Consider the following 22,610-nt stretch of genomic DNA (forward strand, 5'->3'; position numbering starts at 1 on the left):
AGGTACACAGGGGCTTCCCACACTGCACACAGGAGGGTAATGTCGCGGCCACCCCTGCGATTAGTGCACAGCCGGACACTCCGGACAGTATGCTACCGTGTGATCGGCTAACTGAGGGTTTGATCTGTTCCGGAGGTATTGGACCTGAGTGGAAGGTGGTGGCCTTGTCCCGTGCACGGCCTCCGGCGACCCAGGGACAAGTCCAGCAACGTTTGTCTACTTTGGCTGATTCAGCCTTCCTGGACCTTGTGTGCAGTGCAGATCCTGGGGCAGCACTGGGAAAGACGTCCCTCCATGATGCGGACTGTGTTGGTACTCAGAGACTTCCACCCCACCTGTGTGCGTCGCTTCCCGGTTGTTTTTGGACACTCCTTTACCCTGGAACATCGGACATGGTGCTGGGTCGAGGGGTAGGCATGGGCAGAATTGCAAAGAGTGGTCAAGGATGAGGCTGATCCTTTGGGGGTGGTCATCCAGTAGACGGGCGGACTCATGGTTGCGTACTCTCATGGTTATTAGCATAGTTGGTGCATAATGCTCCCCATTCCCCTTTTTTTGATATGGTCGATTTGGTGCTGCTTATTGTTTGCTGTGGGGAGATTTCACCGTGCGGGAGGGAGAGGCCGGGGGTATGTTTTGAAGGCCCTCCTCCAGTTTATTATACTTTCTCCACCCCCCGTCTGGTGGGGTTCTTTCTTACTCCTTTTTCCCTGTTTCTTCTATATTTCGGGTCTAGTTCCAGGGCGACAGGCACACTGCTGGGGGGGGGGGCCATACTCATTTGCAGAGGTGCAGGGTGGGGGGTTGGGGGAGGGGACTCTTTAGTCTTTATCTCTTTTTCCATGGCCTCCTTTTTCTTCTCCGCTTCTTCTTGTTTTTTTCTTTTCTGGGATCAGCGCGGTACACCTCCTTTGTTGTGAATCGTCGCCTCTTCATGTGTGCCACAGTTTCCGGGGTGTTCTTTGGGCGTTAGGTACTGGGGCCTGCAGGCGCAACTGTTTTTGATATTCTTCCCCATCCGGAATTTCCCGTGTCTGCGCCATTGATCCAATAGATTGCTGCTTATTGCTTACGTCTATTATTCTTGCCCCTTATCGTTGTTGGGAAATTGTTTGGCACCTGATCCTACTGTCTTGTTTCATTATAAAATGAAAAACCCTTTTTCTCCTGGTGTCCTACCTGCGCGGCTCACTGGCCGGACTATATTGGAATGAAGATTCTGCTCTCCGAGGTGCCGCCTGTGTTTACATTGGTTCTTATTGCTCTGATTGCTTAGCGGCCGGCCCCGGGGGGTTGTAGGCCCATACTTGTTAATGATTGAAATGTCAATAAAGGTTTTTCAACAAAAAAAAAAAAAAATGAATACGACTTTTGCTGAAGATACTGACACGTATCAAGAGGAATATGGCACACGTTAAAATGAAAATGACATTCTGAAACAAAAATAGCCCTTATTTAAATGAATAAAAACATATTAAAGAGAACATATTCCATTTTGTAATTATTATAATATAGCTATAGCTTGACCATGTTTCCATAATAAAAGTGTATTTTGACTTGCCTCTATCGTTGGCTCCATTTGACAAACTTCCCCAAAATGGTCCCAAAACAGTGCCCCGCTGATTCTATTTATGCTTAGGAAGTTTCAGGGTAATCAAGAGGAGGCCGAGAAAAAGGGGGGGGGGAGTCAACAAAAGTGTTTTTCCCATGTTAATTCCCATAGAGATTAACTACAGCCCGAACTGCTGGACGCAATTACACCAAATTTGGCTAAAAGGTAGCTCTTGGTGCAGTTTTTGAGATATTAAAGGAGATTCAAATTTGTATTTCAGGGCAGAACCTAAGCACCAATCTCATGGTGTGATCCAGGAAGTGTTGGCAGGAATCTTGGGACCAATATACATGATAGCTCTCCATTGAAATGCATTGTAGTGAATGGCAGGTTGTAGGGTCAAAAAAAAAGAAAGTATAAAGGGTGATAACAGATTTTAGTTACAATATAAATCATTGTTGATGGTACCATACAATTTCTCAGAATTGTGGTATGTTCTAAGGTGAATATACACTGTGAAAAAGCCTTCTGCTGGAATTTCATCAATCATAGTTGAAAGAAAACTGTTTTTTCATGATATTCTGATAGAGGCTATGGAAGGTGCTCCAGAAGCTAAAATGAGAGAATATTTTCTGAAATTCATATTACTTTCTTAAACATTTGAGGATGAAGTCTAACATTCTCACTAAATCATTTGCTTCCAACATTCTACTGCAGCCTCCCAGAGTGTTTTCAAAGACCAACTAGAGCGCTGACAGTCTTACTTATGTCAAAAGTGTGGCACACCTGAAGCCATCTTGATTGAATCCAACTGGTAAAACTTAAAATATTTCATTTAGAAAGGAACAAAATGAGGGGTTTCAGGTTGTCATAGAAATTGTCGTCAGTGCCATAGAAAGAAAAAATAGGACACATTTTAAGTGAGTTCGATAATAACTTCCTCTTCTATTTCATTAAAGCATTCTGACATGCAGACTGAAATATGCACTTTCAACACCAGTAGCAGAGTGCCAGTTACCTCCCTGGTGATCAGCAGCTTTACTATCATGTTCAAATGAGCAACTAGAGTGCTAACATTCCTAATTTATGCCAACAATGTGGCACATCTGCACACCATCTTGATGGAATCAAAGTGGAAAACTGAAAGCATTTTCTACTGAGGATACTGCAGTAAATGAGGAAATTAGGGAGCTTCAAAGCAAATACGTCTCGCAAGGTGGCCACCAGAAAGAAAAAAGAGCCCAAATATAGCACAAATATCACCCAAATGTGGCCCATGCATAGCCCAATGACAGACCTGGATTACTCTCTTTTTTTAGCGCTGACAGCGGAGCAGAGAAGGGCAGGGGCAGGATCACAAGCCCTGATTTACCTTGTGGCAGGAAGCCGCCAACACTGGATTCCTGCACCCAAAGGTGCCTATTATTTCCAGCTGGGGCTCCCGCAGCTTCGGATTCTCTTTTTTAGCGCTGACGGCAGAGTGGAGAAGGTGCTGGGGCCGGACTACAAGCACCGAAATTACTTGCAGCAGGAAGCCACTGACACTAATTCCCTGCGCATGGAGGCACCTATAATTTCCAGCTTGTCTCCCGCAGCGCGGTACGTGCCTGGGTGCACACCCAGGTGAAGACTGGGCCAAGAGTGGGCCTGTCTGCATCCATTCACGGCCCACCGAGTTTGGGCTGGGCCTGCTCTCTTGGTTCTACCATCTGGACATCCTTGCTATTGGGAATAATCATCTAAATTAGTGTGGTACGCATGAGTGACTGTTCCTTGGTGGCCTGTAAGGTAATCATTGTGTTTTGTTAGCTACCTAGAAGTATTTTCACTTGCTACTGAGGCTACGGAGGCTTGCTTTAATTGATCCTTCATTTGACCCTTCATAGGGATATTGAACTGTTGGTACAACTAGTCATGGGAAGTGCAAAAATACCCTGGTGTCATCCGCAATTGGTACCACCTTGGATGGGTTTTTGCAAAAGACAGTGGGCGTAATTTGTAAAGAAATTGAACTGGCAGAAAGAAGATTGTTGTTAGCCCCGCCTTCACCCTCTCACTTGGGCATGACTAAGGCACCGGGAGAGTCGGAGGGACCTCTCACCCTTAGTCCAGCTTTCACCCACAGTTATTATTAATAAACCTGCCAACAATCCTTCTAACAGTTCTCAAGTCCTCGCCCAGAATGAAGTGGAGGTTGTAACTTCAAATAATAAGGGGAGGAAAAGAAAAAGGGTAGAGTGCTCTACAAAATCAAAAAGACAGTGTCTTGCTTCCCCAAAAAAAGCAGCAAGACACTAATCAGGAGGTGTCCTTTTTGACCAATGGGAGGGGAGAGGGCGGGGTGTTACCTGTGTCTGAGAAATTTTATGTTCGTCACTCAGTTTGTGTCCGATGATTTGAAATCTATCCTTGCCCACCTGGGGGCAATTAAAGAGCAACTTTTAGAAATGGCAAATGTTACTAAGGAGAGGCCTGGCCTTAGTATAACTACGGAGACTCCTGTAAATGTAGTAATCTGGGAACTGGTATAGCAGCAAGTGAGTATAGCTCCCTCACCACACTCAAGTCTGAAGGCCTCCTTGCAAGATACTTTTGCCCATCCTCAGTCTGGTATTGGTACACCAGCAGTTACTCAAAGTGAATGTAGAGCAGGGTACAAACTTAGTACAATTGTCCCGATACGATCAGTCTTCTGGGGCCAAAACCATATCTATTCGCTCCAAGCCTATTTCTTCTCCCCTTCGGGGTAAAGACACGTCTAATTGTTTGAATTTACCTCCTGACAGTACCCCATATACTTTGATACATACGGGTGTTCCACCTTTGCCTGAAGGTTCATATGAGGACTGTAAAAATCTTATTAACAAAGCAGCACATTGGTACTCTAGGTACTCAGGTTGTCACTCAGCCATTAAAGAAACATTATCATTTCACACAGAGTTTGATGGATTGGCCACACAATGAAATCTGTGGATGGAGATTGTGTAGTTCAACATTTTAAAGACCCTAGGTGTGTACACTTTCAGTTAACTTGTTTGAGTAATGTGAGATCTGCTTTTATTAGCAAAAGGGAGTCTCCCCTAGGATTCTTTTATCCCCCCCCCCCCCATCAGGCCCCACCCTGTACACCCGACCTGGCCGTATTTAGCATTTGCAGAATAGTCTTCCATTTTTGGAGCCTATCAGGCATAACAGACTTTGACTGACGTTTGCTCCCAGACATTATGCGGGAAAAACAGGGAGGAACTGCAGGGACCTAGGGCCCGATTTACAGAATTAACTTAAGACTAAGGGCCTCATGTAGGTAAATTACATTTACCACTTCATAAATACCGAATCATACCGATTCGGTATTTATGAAGTAGTAAATGCAATGTAGGTAAAAAGTCGGTAAATATTACCGAATCGGAAAAATTCGGTAATTACCGAATCGGTATTTACCGATTCGGTAATGAGGCATACCTTCCCATTGATTCCTCAATGGGAAGGTATGCCTCATTACCGAATCGGTAAATACCGATTCGGTAATGGGGGGAGCACAGTCAAGGGTGGCAGGGTGTCACATTGACACCCTGTTGCAGCCCTGATTCCTGCATGTGTGCACATGTGGCACACATACATGCCCTGAGGGCATGTATGTCTGCCACATTGCACACTTAAACGTGCACAAAAATGCTTTTTTTCACCTATTCGTCATTTACCACCAACCTTTAGTTGGTGGTAAATAACGAATCCTCACACCCACGACACACTCCCCCTACATCTCAATCCATGATTCGGTATTTACTGATTCGGTAAAATTACCGATTCGGTAATTATACCGAATCGGTAATTTTACCGATTCGGTAATGACCGATTCATGAAATGAGCCCCCTACATCTCAAAAGCCCAAATACCGGTCGGTAACGGTATATTTACCGAAAATCGGCCATTACCGACCGGTATTGGGCTTCCTACATGAGGCCCTAAATCCTAAAATTACTACTTTGTGGTATTCACAGAATGCACTTACTACTTTTGGTATTCACAGACTGCACTTACTACTTTTGGTATTCACAGAATGGATTTACGACTACTAACTTTATGTCCGCACTCGGGCCGGAAAATCCGGCCCGGAGGCGGGGCTTCCGGGCCGAAGGTGGGGCTTCCGGGCCGGAGGCGTAGCTTCCGGGCCGGAGGCGGAGCTTCTGGCCTGGAGGTGGAGATTTCAGCCATGGCTAAATCTCCGCCACCGGCCGGAATCCCCACCTCCGGGCCAGAAGCTCCGCCTCCGGCCCGGAAGCCCCGCCTCCGGGCCGGAAGCTCCGCCTCCGGGTCGGAATATCCGGCCCGAGTGCGGACATAAAGTTAGTAGTCGTAAATCCATTCTGTGAATACCAAAGTAGTAAGTGCAGTCTGTGAATACCAAAAGTAGTAAGTGCATTCTGTGAATACCAAAAAGTAGTAAGTTTGGGCCCGATTCACAGAATGAACTTAAGACTAAATCCTAAACTTACTACTTTGTGGTATTCACAGAATGCACTTACTACTTTTGGTATTCACAGACTGCACTTACTACTTTTGGTATTCACAGAATGGATTTACGACTACTAACTTTACGTCCGCACTCGGGCCGGAAATTCCGGCCCAGAGGCGGAGCTTCCGGCCCGGAGGCGGAGCTTCCGGCCCGGAGGCGGAGTTTCCGGCCCGGAGGTGGAGATTTCGGCATGGCTAAATCTCCGCCACCGGCCGGAATCCCCACCTCCGGGCCGGAAGCTCCGCCTCCGGCCCGGAAGCTCCGCCTCCGGCCCAGAAGCCCTGCCTCCAGCCCGGAAGCTCCGCCTCCGGCCCGGAATTTCCGGCCCGAGTGCGGACGTAAAGTTAGTAGTCGTAAATCCATTCTGTGAATACCAAAAGTAGTAAGTGCAGTCTGTGAATACCAAAAGTAGTAAGTGCATTCTGTGAATACCACAAAGTAGTAAGTTTAGGATTAACAGGCACATGCATCAAGTAAAATACCGGTCGCAAACGGGCAGATTCTCAGAATCTGACCCTTTGCTCCCGGTATTTTTGCATTTGGGATGCATCATCCCAAATGCAAAAATCGCTATTTAAGGAATCTCAAAATTGGGATTCCTTAAATAGCGATTGCATTTAAGGAATCCCTAATTGAGATTCCTTAAATGCAATGCATTACAGTTTAAAAAATAGCGATTTCGCTATTAGCGTGAGCAAATTACCATGAGGCTGGACCTCATGGTAATTTGCGAAAACTTAGAAAAATGCACTTATTTGCATTTTTCTAAGTTTCATGTTGCCCACACACATGCCCTTAGAGCATGTGTGTATGCAACATTTGTGCAGAGTGAACATACATGGGTGCAATAGGGTGTCATTTTGACACCCTTGCACCATCGAAATTGCGGGAGCAATTTGCGAGTACCTACTGGTACTCGCAAATTGCTCCCGCAATCTCTAATTCATTCCTATGGGCCTGGAGGCCCATAGGAATGAATGGGAAGACATTCCTTAATTGCGACTCGCAATTTGCTAGTCGCAATTAAGGAATTTGTGGGAATCGCTATTTCTTTAGCGATTCCTACATGCATAGGGTTTTGCTATTCCTTAATTGCGATTCCTTAATAATCGCTATTAAGGAATCGCAAAACCCTATGATGATGCATGTGCCTGTTAGTCTTAAGTTCATTCTGTGAATCGGGCCCTTTATGTTTTAGTCTTAAATTCATTCTGTGAATCGGGCCCAGAGTCTTTAACTAATGACCTGCATGCAGAGAACCCTGATTTGGTGGATGGGGAAGTGGCATATATCGGTCCCTACCAAAAACCCCTGTGTCTCTGGAAGGGAGGTGGGGAAGAACATAAAGCCTGAAAGTTTGGATATTCCTTTTAGAATATTGTCATGGGATATAGGCAGTATCCACGCACAGTTGAGTAATAAAGACTGTCTGGGTTACGTGTCAGGTTTTGATTTAATGTGTATACAAGAGACCTGGGCTGTTAACGATTACTTCCTGAATGGGTACCACTCTTTTTGTGTACCAGCAATTCCCGCCATATCAGGAAGGGCTAAGGGAGGATTAGCAGTGCTCATAGCAGTTAAGCATGTGTCTGCAAAAATCAAAACTATATGTTCTTCTCCCTGGTATCAACTGCTTTTAATTTCTAGCTTAGGTATTGTGGATTTACTGCTCATCAGCTTTTATTACAATATCTTTGATCAGGGTCATTCTCAAGTGGTTGATGACTTACTAGAAGAAATTGGTAAAGCTACAGCATTGAGACAGCCATTGTGTACTTTATGGGTTAGGGATTTTAATTGTACTTTATGTAAATTTAGCAGTCTACAAGTCTGCGATGTGGAAGATAAGGATGGCCTGCCAGTTGCTCTCTTTATCCATTATGGCTTAGGGGAAGCACTAAACGCTATCATTGTTCTTAATGATTTAATTCCTTTTAATGTTTGTGTAAGTGATTCTATTTCATATTGTCCGACCTTTGTGAGTGGTGGTCATGCCAGTTCTATTGACTTTCTGATAATAACAAGTAATCATACCAGCCTTCTGCAAGATTTAAAAATTACGCCAAATTGCGCACGTGACCATAATCCTCTAATATCGCATCTGAATGTCAGGCTAGGGACAAAGCAACCTTTAGAAACACCCATTCAGTACAATCTAAATAAAGGTATTAGTCTGAAATGGGAACAGGTGAACTCCTAAAAATTTGACCAGTGAACTGTCTCTTGAAATTCAGTGCTCACATGCAACTGCCTGAAGCAGGATGGTAGGACCGCTGAAGTAGTACGGGACTCTGAAGCGCTTTTTTCAGCCATTTTGTCAGCTTTGGTAAGGAGAAACCCCCTTAATAATGCACCTCTAGTGCACTGGTGCAATAATGCATGCACAGAAGCTCATAAAGAATTAAAAGGGGCCTTACACACCATTCCACGGGATAAACAACAAGTTAAAATCCTTAGGAAGATTTATAAATTCGTGATTGAACAGAGGAAAATGGAACTGAAGAATGAGGTGTGGAAGGATTCCGTGTTAGCAGGGTCCCTCAAGGACATAAAAAAATATTGGGAGGTTATAAATTGTCCAATGTTTTTAGAAGACTTGAATGGATTCTTTGATGTTAGGAGATGTTTGGGGGATCATTATTTTGAACTCTTTAAATGGGGTGATAGACCCAAAGGCAGAAGATGTGGAGATGATCTACAATTTAAAACAAGCTATCGCGCTAAGCCTGTCTATTTCAGTTAAAGATGTGCAGGAAGCCATATCTCAGGGTATTTGCCTTAAAGCTCCCAGCCTAGATGGAGTTACCTGTGACCTCTTTAAGGGCAACCCTATTTTGTGGGCCTCTTTGCTAAGTAATATTTCCAAAGCTGCGATTACTGGTCCATTGCCTGCAACGTGGAAAGAGATTATAGTGGTCCCTGTCTTTAAAAAGGGTCAACAAAATGACCCTGCCTGTTACAGGCCAATATTATTGATTGATGCGACAGTAAAGGTTTTAGGTAGGGTCCTTTTCGTATGATTAGAAAACTGGGTGGCTGCTAATAAGGTTCTCTCAAAAACACAATATGATTTTAGATCGGGCATGGGTACAATAGAAAAATCCCTCAATCTGTCACTAAATGTCATAAAGTACACTAAGGCTATAAAGAGTTCTAGACATCTGGCATTCATGGACCTATCGAGCGCTTTCGATACGGTCGTTCGGGACAGATCGTGGGCTATGATGGGAGACATTTGGATTGGAGGAATCATTAGTAGTCCTGTTACCAAGGCTACATTCTAATGCAATGGTTAGATACGATGTGGCAGCAAGGGATGGAAAACACAGACAATAGCTTTAACCAAGGGTGTTCGTCAAGGATGCATCTTAGCCTCATTTTTATTTCTCATTTCTACAACTGGGTTAGAGGCATATTTATTGCAGAGAAAGCTAGATTTTACGAGGAATTGCAGAGATTTCGTCCCTTTACTCTCAAATGTTGATAATACTGTCCTCCTGGCAAGCACCGCTATAAGCTTTCAGAAATACCTTAGTTTAAAAGTTAATTTTAAGAAATCATACATTAAGGTATGTGGCCTCAAGTCACCAAAATCTGAAACCTTTATGATGCAGGGTAATATGATTGAAAAAGTAAAAAACTTTTCTTATCTGGGTAATCTATTTATCATACAACTGTCATGGGACCTTTTATTGACTCTTAAAGCTCCGCAGACAACCAAGACAACAGATTCTCTTTTACGGTTCACAGCTAAATTGGGACAAAAACAAGTAAAATAAATGTTGATTCTCTATCAATCAAAGTGTCTTTTTAGTGCCACTTATGGGGCAGGAGTCTGGGGGCATGGTAGGAGTAACACACTTCAAGTTGTTGAGAATAACTTCATTAGAAGAGTTTTGATGGGATCCAAAAGTACTCCCATAACATTGTATCATTCCGAATTGAGTTTGAAACATATTGTGGACTGCATTTGCCTCACATCCTTGCTATTATGGCCAAAGATTTGGCTCTCAGGGGATTTTGTTTATTCGAGAGCTATCATTGAGGCTTGTCTTGCTATGTTTAATGCTGAGAAGATCCCTTGGTTTAGTTATTTGAAACAAATGTTTTCTGAGATGGGTTTATGTTATTTCTTCGACAGCCCTCAAAATATTCCTCTTAAAGCGAAAGATATTATACAATTGGCATTTTTTTCTAGGGCTAGTTTACAGCATCAGCAGTCCCAGACCCAACACAGGATACTGAGTCTTGTTGAAGTTAGTTCTTTGACCAATCACTTGGTTTTATTTACATTTTATTATGGGCCCACAAAATAGATTTTATCTTACAAGGTTTTGGTTAGGAACAGTGCCCTTCTGGTTAGCTTTCCATGTCAAGGAGGTTGGTTGGACGAGATTATGCCTTGTCCCTGTGATAATTTGTCTAAACAAAGTACCTTGCAATTTGTATTATTTTGTGCACTTTATAAAACAGTAAGAGAAAGCTTTTTCTCCCATTATTGAGAGAGAAACGTCCCTATTCTTATAGAGATAGTTTTAGATATCTGTATTTGCTGGATTGTATTGATATATGTACTGCTGTCATAAATGTAATAAGGGGCACCCTTGTAATTAGAAAGTGGTGCAGGTAAAAGCTGTAATAGAGTGTCATTCATTGTCCTTTGAAACAATTGTTATTTCAGGTTGGCAATGTTTTTATTTATGGTATATTGATGCCTTGGCTAACTCTTTTATTATTCTCTGAATATTTTATTTTAATCACATTCGATAATATAATATTTTTAATGAATGTACATTCTTTCTAAACTCCTGTGTATTTGACTATGTGCTTTTATGATTTGTCTGATGAATTGAGTAAAGCTTTGTCGACTGACTAATAAAACTGTGCAAAACACTAAATTATTTTCTTTTTTTCAAGTTTTATATAGCGCAGACTTGACCTGAAGGCATTGGAGATCTTTACATGACCATCAGTTACATTACACAATGACACATTAATTTTGGCTTTAGGCATGGGGAGATTAAGTGATTTGCCCAGAATCACAGGATGTTGAGCTGACACAGAAACTCAATCCTGTCTCCCTAGGTACAGTGTGCAGCTCTGGCCGTAATGCCACATCCTGTCTCTTAAATGCAACTTATAAGCAAGTGATCAACTGGATAAAAAACATAAAGAAAGCAAATTATTTAAAAGGGCTTTGTCGCTGTTTGAGAACTCAGAAAATATGTCCTCATTTTAGTTTTAAGAGCACTAACAATAATTTCTATGTGAATAAGACCCTCTCATGGAAAAGGATGCAGTGACAACAAGTTGACCATGCTGGACAGGCGGGAGGGGCAGTGGCAGCATATCATACCATGCAGGGCAGGGGAAAGGGGGGCTGGGGAAACAAACCAACCATGCAGGACAGGCAAGAGAGGCAGTGGCAATATAAAAGACCACTGAGGGCAGAAAGGCAAGACAGTGGCAGTACAACCATACATGCCAACAGACCATATTCAGGCAGGAGACTCCCAATGTTGTTACGAACAAAAGGGCTTTTTTTTCCATCACCTGCCTAAAATCTCCTCTTTTTCAATGTAAGTCAATGAGGAAAATCAATTCCCAGGTTTTTTGTTCAAAATCTCTTTCGAACCAAGTTCAAAATGTTGGCAAGTAAGGCACATTGGGTCAAGGAGGGCAGGAGGAATGGGGTAGGGACATGGACTCGGATAACAGAGGGCAGGAGGGGGATGGGCAGGGCCAACAAACTGACCTTTACAAGGCAGGCATCAGGGGTTGCAGCAACACAATACACCACACAGGGCAAGTGGGATGACAGTGCAGCACAACAGACCATGGGTAGCAATAGGGAGGGGACAGGGCTATGTACATAGCCACAGAGAGCAGAGGGGAAGAGGCAAGGGCAGCAGGCTGACCATACTGAACAGTCAGGAGGGACAGCTGCAGCATAAAAGACCAGGAAAGGCAAGAGGGAGGGGGCAGAAGCATGAGAATGGATGAGTAAAGAAAAGAGGAAGGGGATGGAGTCTGCACATGGAAAATGGAGGGCAGAGGGCAAGGGGACAGGAAAGGACCAGCAAGCTGGCCATGGAGGGTAGGTGGGATAGGCACTGGAAGCACAACACACCATGAAGGGCAAAAGTGAGACTATAATGCATATACACAGACAATGGATGGAAAGTGGGAGCAGGTCTGGGTCAGCAATCTGGCCACATAGAGCAGGTGGTAGGAGCTGTGGCAGAACAGAAGACCATGCACGTCGAGCAGGAGGGTCAGTGGCAGCACAAAGGCCATGGTGGGTGAGAATGAGGGGGCAGAGGCATATACAAAGGACCCATGGAGGACAGAAGGGAGAGGTAGGGGCTGAACACAGACAAAAGAGGGCAGGGGAAGGGGCTTCACATCAGTCCACGCAGAGCCGGCAGGAGGAGCAGTTGCAACACAACAGAGCATGAAGGGCAGAAGGGAGTGGCAGCAAAATGGACCATGGAGGACAAGAGGGAGGTGATAGGGGCATGGAATTTGAACAGGTAGGGTGAAGGTGGCAGGGATAGTCAGCAGCCATCTGCCTATGCTTGACAGGAAGGAGGGGCAGTGGAAGCTCAACAGAACACTCAAGAGTAGATAGTAGGGGCAGTGGCAGGTCTATGGAGCATGGTGGGCAGAAAAGGAGCGAGCAGGGGCATATACACAGGCATCAGCGGGCAGAAGGAAGTAGAGTAGGGGCAGCAAGCTAAGGAAAGAGGCTATACTGGAGGGCAATGATGGGGCTTAGAAATGGGCAACTGAAAGCAGAAGAAGTGGGCAGGGACATCAAGCTAAATTGAGGGCAGTGGCAGCACATCAGACCATGCAGGGCAGGAGGGAGGGAGCTGGTGCATTGACTCAGACAACAGAGGGTAGAGAAGGGGTAGATGGGGCAGAAAGCTAACTGTTTAGGGCAGGCGGTAAGGGCAATGGCATAACCCTGGCCACACGTGGCTGTAATGAGGGAGTAGGGTCATGGACTTGGACAATAGATGGCAAAGAGGAAGGGGCGCAGGAGCAGCAAGCATGGGTGGGGGCAGCTCAATGCCAGGCCAGACCCTGGGATCAACCCTACCACCGTGAATTACAATGGGAATCTTACCCAAAACATTCCCTTGCAACTCAGAAACCCATACCCACTCCAAACCCTAAAATTATCCTTGCCTCCCAAAAACTAAAACCCACCGTAAACTGCAAAATTACTCTTGCCACCCAAAAACTTATACCCACCCCAAAATCTAAAATTTCCCTTGCCACCAAACAACTCTTACCCACCCTAAACCCTAAAAATACCCTTGCCGCCCAAGAACCCATATATACATTAAACCCTAAACCCTAATAATTCCTTTCCCATCCAAAAGCCCATACCCACCCTCAACCCTAAACATTCCCTTGCCACCCAAAAACCTCTACACACCCTAAACTCTAAAAAATTCCCTTCCCACCCAGAAACCTGTACCCACCCTAAACCCTAAAAATACTCTTGCTACTGAAAAACCTAAACCCACCCTTTACCCTAAAAATTCCTTTGCCACCCAAAACACCTATACCCACCCTAAACCCTAAAAATTATCTTGCCAGTCCAAACACCCATACACACCCTAAACCCTAAGTTACTCTTGACAGCCAAAAACATGTACCCACTCAAAGCCTAAAAAATACCCTTGCCACCCATAGACCCATACCCACCCTAAACCCTAAAATTACCCTTGCCACCCAAAAACCCATACGCATCCTAAAACCTAAAAATTACCTTGCCGCACAAAAACCCATCACCATCCTAAACCCAAAATGTAACCTTGCCACCCAAATTCCCACCTTAAACCCTAAAATTGCCATTGTCACACAAAAACAAATACCCACCCTGAAACCTAAAATTACCCTTGGCACTCAAAACCACAAACACAAATTAAACCCTAAAACTCACCTTCCCACCCAAAAACAATTACCCACCCGTAACCCCCCAAACCCCTTGCCTCCAAAGAACCCATACTTAAATTAAACCCTAAAAGTTTCCTTGCCACCAAAAAACCCTTACCCACCATAAACCCTAAAACTACCCTTTCCACCCAAGAACCTATACCTACATTAGACTCTAAAAATTCCCTTGCCACCCAAAAACCATCCCACCCTAAAAATGATCATGCCACCCAAAATCTCATAACCACGCTAAACCCTAAAATTAACATTGCCACCCAAAAGCCTGTACCCAAATATCCTTGCCACCAAAACCCATACTCAACCGACCCACTAAAATTACCCTTGCCACCCAAAAAACCATGCCCACTCTAAACCCTAAAAATTCCCTTGACACCCAAAAAACTCATACCCATCCTAAACCTCAAATGTACCCTTGCCACACAAAAACCTATATCCACCCTAAAATTACCCTTACAACCCAAAAACCAAAACCACCCAAAACCCAAAAATGATCCTTGCCACATAAAAACCCATACCCACCCTAAACCCTAAAAGTTCCCTTGCTATGAAAAAACTCTTACCTACTGTAAACCCTAAAAATACCCTTGCCACCCAAGAACCTATATCTGCATTAAACTCAAAAAATTCCCTTGCCACCCAAAAACCCATACCCACTCTAAACCCTCAAAATTATCTTGCCACCCAAAAAAAGATTGCTTCATTTAAAAGGAACCACATATTTGATGGTTGTCTGGCTCTGGCCGGCCACGATCTCGTACCCATCCTAAACCCCAAATTTGCCCATGGCACCCAAAAACCCACGTCGACCCTAATCCCCAAAAATTACTCTTGCCTCTCAAAAACCCAAACCCCTCTAAACCCTAAAATTCCCCGTGCCACCTAAAAACCCATACCCACCCAAAACCCTAAAAATACCCTTGCCACCCAAGAACCCACACCTACATTAAACCCTAACAATTCCCATGCCACTCAAAATCCCACACCCACCCTAAACCCTAAAAATTCCCTTGCCATCCAAAAACCCTTACCCACCCTAAACCCTAAAAATACTTTTCCCACCCAAAAACCTAAACCCACTCTTAACCCTAAAAATTCCATTGTCACCAAAAAACCCATACCCACCCTATACCCTAAAATTACATTTGCCAGCCAAAAACCCTTACCCACTGTAAACTCTAAAAATACCCGTGACTCAAAAACCCATAAACCCATATCCAACCTAAACCATAAAATTACCATTGCCACCCAAAAAACCATACCCACCCTAAACCCTTAAAATTCCCTTGCCACCCAAAACCTATACCCACCCTAATCCTTAACATTTCCCTTACCACCCCAAAACCAAACCCACCCTCAACTCTAAAATGACCCTTGCAACCCAAAAGCCCATACCCACCCATAACCCTAAAAATTCCATTGCCACCCAAAAAAACATATCCTACCTAAACTCTAAAATTACCCTTGCCACCCAAAAACCCATACCCACCCTAAACCCCCAAAAATGTCCTTGCCACCGAAAAACCCACACCCACCCTAAACCTTAAAATTACTTACTTCCCTCAAAATCTTTACCCTCCTGTAACCCTACAATTACCCTTGCCCCCTAAAAACCCATAATCACCCTAAACCCTGAAAATACTCTTCTCAAAACCAAAATTAAACCCAAAGTTAACCCTAAAAACTCCATTGCCACCCGAAAACCCATACCCACCCTAAACCTTAAAAATCCTCTTGAAACCCAAATCTCGTACCCATCCTAAACCCCAAATTTGCCCATGGCACCCAAAAACCCACGTCGACCCTAATCCCCAAAAATTATCTTGCAGCCCAAAAACATCCTTTACCCACCCTAAACTCCCAAAAATTCCCTTGTCCCCCAAAACCCATTGAGAAAAATATTCTTTAAGAGCAGGAAGTGGTTTTTTAAATACATCCTGTTTCCTTTGTAGGAAAATGGGCTGCATTTATAAAAAAAGATTGCTTCATTTAAAAGGAACCACATATTTGATGGTTGTCTGGCTCTGGCCGGCCACGATACCGGTGACTCTAGCCAAACGTAGTGGGCCTCAATTTGTGACCTGCCTCCAGTATATTGATGAGGTAGGTCAAATTGTTCTCCACTTTGAGAGTTTTTTTAACCGACCTATCAGTCCTAGGTTAGCACACAAAATTAATTTCCATTTGCAAATAGTTGTTGCACAATTTGCAATTTTTTTGCAAATGGAAAATTCGTACCTCAGGGCATTAATTTGGTATTTTATTCCAGCACTCATGCAATAGGGTCCTTACCAGAATGTACAGTCAATTATGCAAGGTGATGTGATGGTGCAATTTTAGGTATTTCTAGAAACAAGTGCAACACTACAGGCCTCACTTTTTTGACGTTCTGGTGGCACAAAGTGCCCTGACATATTTACAGGACCATGTAAAGCCACTTTACATGACTCTTCATGGCCTTGTAAATATGTGCCCCTTTCACGCAACTCTGCGTGTAAGGGGCGTTCCACGGGTGTTGCTGTGGGTGTTCCCACGCAACACCCATGAAATATGACACATTCTCAGATTTACGAGATATTGTAAAACTGGGAGTGCATCAGAATCTAACTCCACACCAGGGGTGGCGTTAGGGAGGTGCAACGAGGAGAAATGTTTTCATTCTCCTTGTTTTTAGCAGCACACATAGAAAGAGGAAATCACCCGAATTGGTTGATTTTATGCAGGAAGGTGCCCCTTCCTGCACCAAATCTATCAGCCCCGCAATGCAGGCACCCTTGAATCATGGTGCAAGGGTGCCTGCTTTGGCACATGGCAGCCCATTGTGCGCCGGCACTGGGGAAAAGGACAGGGATGCACCATATCACATAGATACAGCGCATTCCTGACCTTTTGTTTTGACGTAGGACAGTGCAGCAAGATTCCTCACAGCGCTGCCCAATGCCAAAACCTTATAAATGAATCCTAAAATACTTGCAATAAAGTGTTATTACACTGACCTAAAATACATTTTGCCCTGTCATATATATAAGGAGCACCCATATGGAAACAATGTTTGTCATGGAAAAAGTGGAAACCTATCTCAGGAGATTAACCCCATCCCTGAAAGTACTTTAGTGCATAAACTATTGAAATGTGAGTAGACTGAACAGCATCTATCAGTATGCATTGCTTGTGGTCTCGTGCAACATGTGAAACTGCAAACCACACCTTACGAGGAACAGCATCTATCAGTATGCATTGCTTGTGGTTTCGTGCAACATGTGAAACTGCAAACCACACCTTGTGAGGTGTTTAAAAGTGATCACTTTGATGGGCTGGATTGTTTGTCTGAGCTGGTGGAACACACCATGCTTCGTTTGGTATTTAATCCCAGTAATATAAAAGCAGTTTATCAGCACCGCTCAATATAGTGAATATTCTACTCTGAGGTGTGCAAAAAGATGAAACACATGTATCAAAATATTTCTAACAAATGACCGAGCAAGGATTTGACTCAAAAAAACAACTCCATTGTGAGTGAACTGAACACATGGCAGTAGAACTGGTTCAATGTGAGAGTGTGCTGGCCACACACTGTGGTAAATCTCACTAACTTGGACAAAGCTTTTTGAATCTGGCTCACCATTTTATTTGCAGCTACCTTATAGAAGGTTTCCAATATCTCAGGTTCCTTTCATCTGCATTAAATCAATCAACTACAGGGCCGAGCGACCCCTCTCTCAAAAATATGAAAAACACCAGGAAGTGGCAGATTTATGCCCATAATTTGCAAAGTTTTGCTTACACCATAGAATTGCCAAATCCCAGAGTAGATATTACCCAGAAATCTGCACATATAACAGGTTTCCGTGTGTCCATGTGTTTCCCATAGCCTAATGGATACGAATCTTTGGCATGTAAGGCAATTCACAGGTACAGAGTTAGAAGTAATACCTGGTAATATCCATTCGTATGTTGGCCCCCTTCTTTACTCTCCACGTGAAAATTTTTCTCTGAGGAGCAATCTCGCCGTTTACACTCCCTGAAAAAGCATGGTGCACCACTTCAACTAATGCTTCAGGTGAAAGTCTGGAAGCACAGATGAGGTGGGAAGCACATGGAAGATGTTTGAGCATGCTCCCAAAGTTCCTATTAATAATCACACATGTGACAAGGAGTCACAAAAGGAGAACAATTGTGCAACTGGGGAATTTTCTACAGAAACTGCAGTTCGTGCCTGGAAAAAAAATTACGGGGCATATCAGCAACGAGGTGATAGAAAATTATCGCCGCTTTTGCGGCTGTTTTTGGCCGAAAAGCGGCGATAATTTTATCGCCTAATTAGAAAGGTCACGCTAACGCGTGAAACCTTGCTTTAGCGCACGAAATCTGAACGCCCAACTTTGCATCTCTAATGAGATGCAAAGTGGACGTTCCTGACCTGACATGACAGGAGAAATGTCGCTAAGCGACATTTCTCCTATCATAAAGCCCCACGCTATGAAGCTTAGCGGCAAGAAAAGTAGCGATAACCCCTGTTTCGCTACTTTCCTTACGCCTGCTTCAGGACTGACTTAGCCATGATATCCTATGGAAGGTGGATATCATGCCTAAGTTTGTAGGGTCCTATCAATAAGCTAACGCCACATTGCGTGAGATTATCGCTGGGTTTCCAGCAATAATCTCACGTTAGGCAGTTAGCGCTAGGATTTTTATTGCTATTGAGATAAGCGTTGCCAATAGCATGCTATCTCAGCGATAAAAATCCACGCTAGCCGGCGATAATTATCCTAGCGCTAAGTGTGCTTAGCGATAATTATCGCCGGATATTGTTGATATGCCCCTACATACCTTGGTTGTGTGAGTCGAGATTTGTCATTTGGAGGCCTCCTTTCAAAGTTTTACTGCGGTATAAATTTTTTTAAGTATGAGCCTGCTGGTGAACAGATAAAAAAAATGTCAAAGAAGAGACCCTCAGTCTTTGGGGGGTGTGGTCGCTCGAAAAAGTACAGGGCGGAGAGTGTGTTTCCTGTGTGGAGTACCAGACAGAAATTCATCTTTTCTCTGGCATTTAGAGAACTTTTTACCAGCAGTGAATATTCCACGGAGGTTCCACATCATTTGCATAGTAATTTTATTGTGTGTATTCAGGCAAAGCTATTCAACGAAAAACAAACTAGACATGGCTATTAGAATGAATCGGAAGAGGGCGAGCCATTGTTTCCATGACAGATAAGGTCAAAGCTTAAGGCGCGCAGGTTTGTTAAATACTATCCTTTGCAGGACGTGTAGCTCATGCCAATGTTCAGGTTTACTCCAAGTAAAAATGCGTTTTATTTTCCTAAAAAGAGTTAACAGGGCCATTTTCCAAACGAAGCAATAAAATGCATTTTGAGAGCAAAGCCTTTGGGTTTAGGTTCCTCCCTTGCTCTTGCTGAGTGCTTTCTTTTCTATTCTGGAAATGTACCAGTGTGTGTTCCAAAAATGCTCCCCAGCGGTTGCCACAGGGGCAATTACATCATCTTGTATGCTGTGTTCTTTTAAAATAGGGCATTAGCAGGGGAAGGTTCATTACCTTAAGTGAGGACGGCGTTCTCTGGAACATATTGTATTACTATAAGCAACTGATGAACGGTCACGCATGGTCGCTGTGTACACATATGTGAAATTGAAAGGGGTTTAGGGAAGGGCCAGAGCTAGACTAATAGAAAATGATGGCGAATAATGGTGTGAGGGATTCTCCTTTTTTCTTAGGTAATATATGCTGAAACTCACATCAGTGTGTGTTTTTCTTAGTGCAAATCCAGGGCTTATATATGTTTAAATACAGGGCCGGCTTTAGGGCAGTGCGACTGGTGCGGCCGCACTGGGTGCTGACCTGTGGAGGGGGGCGCTGTGACCTCAGGGGGGCACTGGGTTTACCAATATCTTATGATATGAGAGATAAGGGGCACTTTTGCAGGTGGTAGTGAAAGAATACGAAGAGGCAGTCAAGGGATGTGGGGGATTCCAAAAGTGATTGTTGCCCCGGGCGCCACCAGCGCTAAAGCCGACCCTGTGCATATATGTATATATATACATATATTGAAACACATAAAGTGCATAAATTGTGTTTGTTCATTGATTATGCAACACTGATCAATTGAAAAACAACGCCATGCCTAATTTATACACGCTATGAATATGTAGTGGGATTTTGACTGAGTGAGATCTGCACGCTGGACACATACTCTTAAGGGCCTATACTCGTGGTACAATAAAGTTTATTGAAAGAGTAAAAAAGAAAAAAGCCAATTGTACACAAAGAAAAAGAGAATAGAAAAAATTGTAAAAACACAAAAAAACAACTAAAAATGTAAATGTAACAATTCTCTGTTTCAAGCTAGGAAACTTGTAGAAAATGAACTTTTTCGCTATTGTGCAGTATGTTGTCTATGTCCATGTTATCACGTGATGGTAACTGTGCATTTAAAAAAACAAACATGTATTTTGGCTCTGTATGTGAACAAGGCAGGGGACCCTGCTGAAATGCGCCATAGCCCGGATCGAAATAAATTATGAAATATACTTAAAGTCTGGAACTATGGTGTCGTTTTCTGGTACAGGAAGCCGGTGTACCGGAGTTGGTTGTGGATATATGTGTATATATATGCAAGTAAGCGATGTCTCCATTTTGAATGATTCAAAGACTGTCATTAATCTCACTAACATTGTACTAAGTAAACAAGAGACCAATATTCTGGCATTAGGACTTACATTCAGTGCCAGAAGTAATTTTGACTATGCTAACACTAAAATCGATGTTTTTAAATTTGTTCGCAATTTGAAATTGCGCAAGTTTCCTCTCACACATAAACCTGCTAAGACAGTGATACCCACAGCACCTAATTTGAGTCCTACGCTATTAACAGCAGGAGATGCAGAATCTTTACAAGATCTTTTGAAAATGCAGGATGAAACTACAACAACATCCTCCAATACATGTTTAGGTCATAGAACTATCACAGTACCTACCCCATTTAAATCCAAATCGACATTTTGTCCCTTGATGTTGAAAGATAACATTGACATGCTTCAAGATAAAGTTTCACAGGAATTGAAAAATTTACATCAAAAACAAGTGAATGTAAAAAGAGACATCAGTATCGAGATTTTGCCTATCACCAGCTTGTCAAAAAATTGCAGAATAATGTGAATGTTGTCATCTGCCAGTCTGACAAGAGCGGAAATGTGGTATTATGGCCAAGGGACAAGTACATGGAGGAGGCCCTTGGCCAACTTAATGACAAGGAATGTTATAAAAGATCAACAATGACAGAGGTCAAACAAGCTTGGAGTTTATTTCACACAAACTTAATGGCTTGGAGAAGTATGGGCCTAATAACGATGGAAGAGTTCAAGTTCTTGGAGAATGATCATCCGGTGATGCCCATAATCTACTTCATTCCCAAAATCCACAAAAACAGTGTGAAGCCACCTGGTCGACCAATTATTTCTGCATGTAATAATATCATGGAAAACACCAGCAAATACGTTGACTTTTTTTTACAGGATTTTGTAAGAAAACTTCCATCTTATATTCTTGACACTGGTGACTTGCTAAACAAAATAGAGGGAATATCATGGCAATCTGGGTATTTACTTATCTCATTGGATGTATCCTCCCTATACACGAGTATTCATCACAGGGATGGAATGAGAGCTATTGAACATTATCTTAATGTGAGACCTATCTGTTATTATGAACACAACAGAATGTTATTGTCAATGATTAGCATGTGTCTAGAAAATAATTTTTTCTTGTTTTCAAATCAAGTATTCCAGCAGGTGAGAGGCGTGGCTATGGGGGCATGTTTCTCCTCTAGTTACGCTTGTCTCCATTTGGGGTATTGGGAGGAACATGTCCTCATACCCTCGTATACCAAAATCATGTCAGAAAATATTGTGAAGTGGTTTAGGTACATTGATGACCTTTTAATAATTTGGAATGGACCAGAATGTGTAGCCCAACAATTCATAGATAATCTTAACAACAACAAACTGAACCTTGGCTTCTCTGGTCAAATTAGTGATCATCAATTTGCTTTTTAGATGTTGAAATCCTGATCAACAAATTACAGACTAGATTATTCAGAAAACCTACAGCTGGTAATGCTATATTACATGCTACTAGTCACCATCCGGCACATGTAATTAGGAGCATTTCCTATGGAGAAATGCTCCGCATAAGAAGAATTTATAGCAATGATAATGACTGTCTCAAGGCACAAAAAGATTGCAGGACAAGATTTCTGAGGAGAGGTTATCCCACAGAACTCATTGACAAGGCCATATGCAAAGCCAATGAACCGGGTAGGGCACAGGCACTTACAGGCAAAAAGAAACTGGTCCAAACTGAGCAAACTGAGTCAAGATTGATTCTAACGTACACTAGTCAACATCAGACTATTCGCAAAATTGTGAAGAAAAATTAGGCACTGATTGTAAATGACCCGGTATTGGGGAGCCAATTACCGCGATCCCCGAGCATCACATATAGAAGGGCAAGATCTATGAGTAATTGCCTAGTCTCTAGCAGCCCAGAAGTCAGAA

Source organism: Triturus cristatus, chromosome 2_1 (genome assembly GCF_964204655.1).
Source record: "Triturus cristatus chromosome 2_1, aTriCri1.1, whole genome shotgun sequence".
NCBI lineage: Eukaryota > Metazoa > Chordata > Amphibia > Caudata > Salamandridae > Triturus > Triturus cristatus.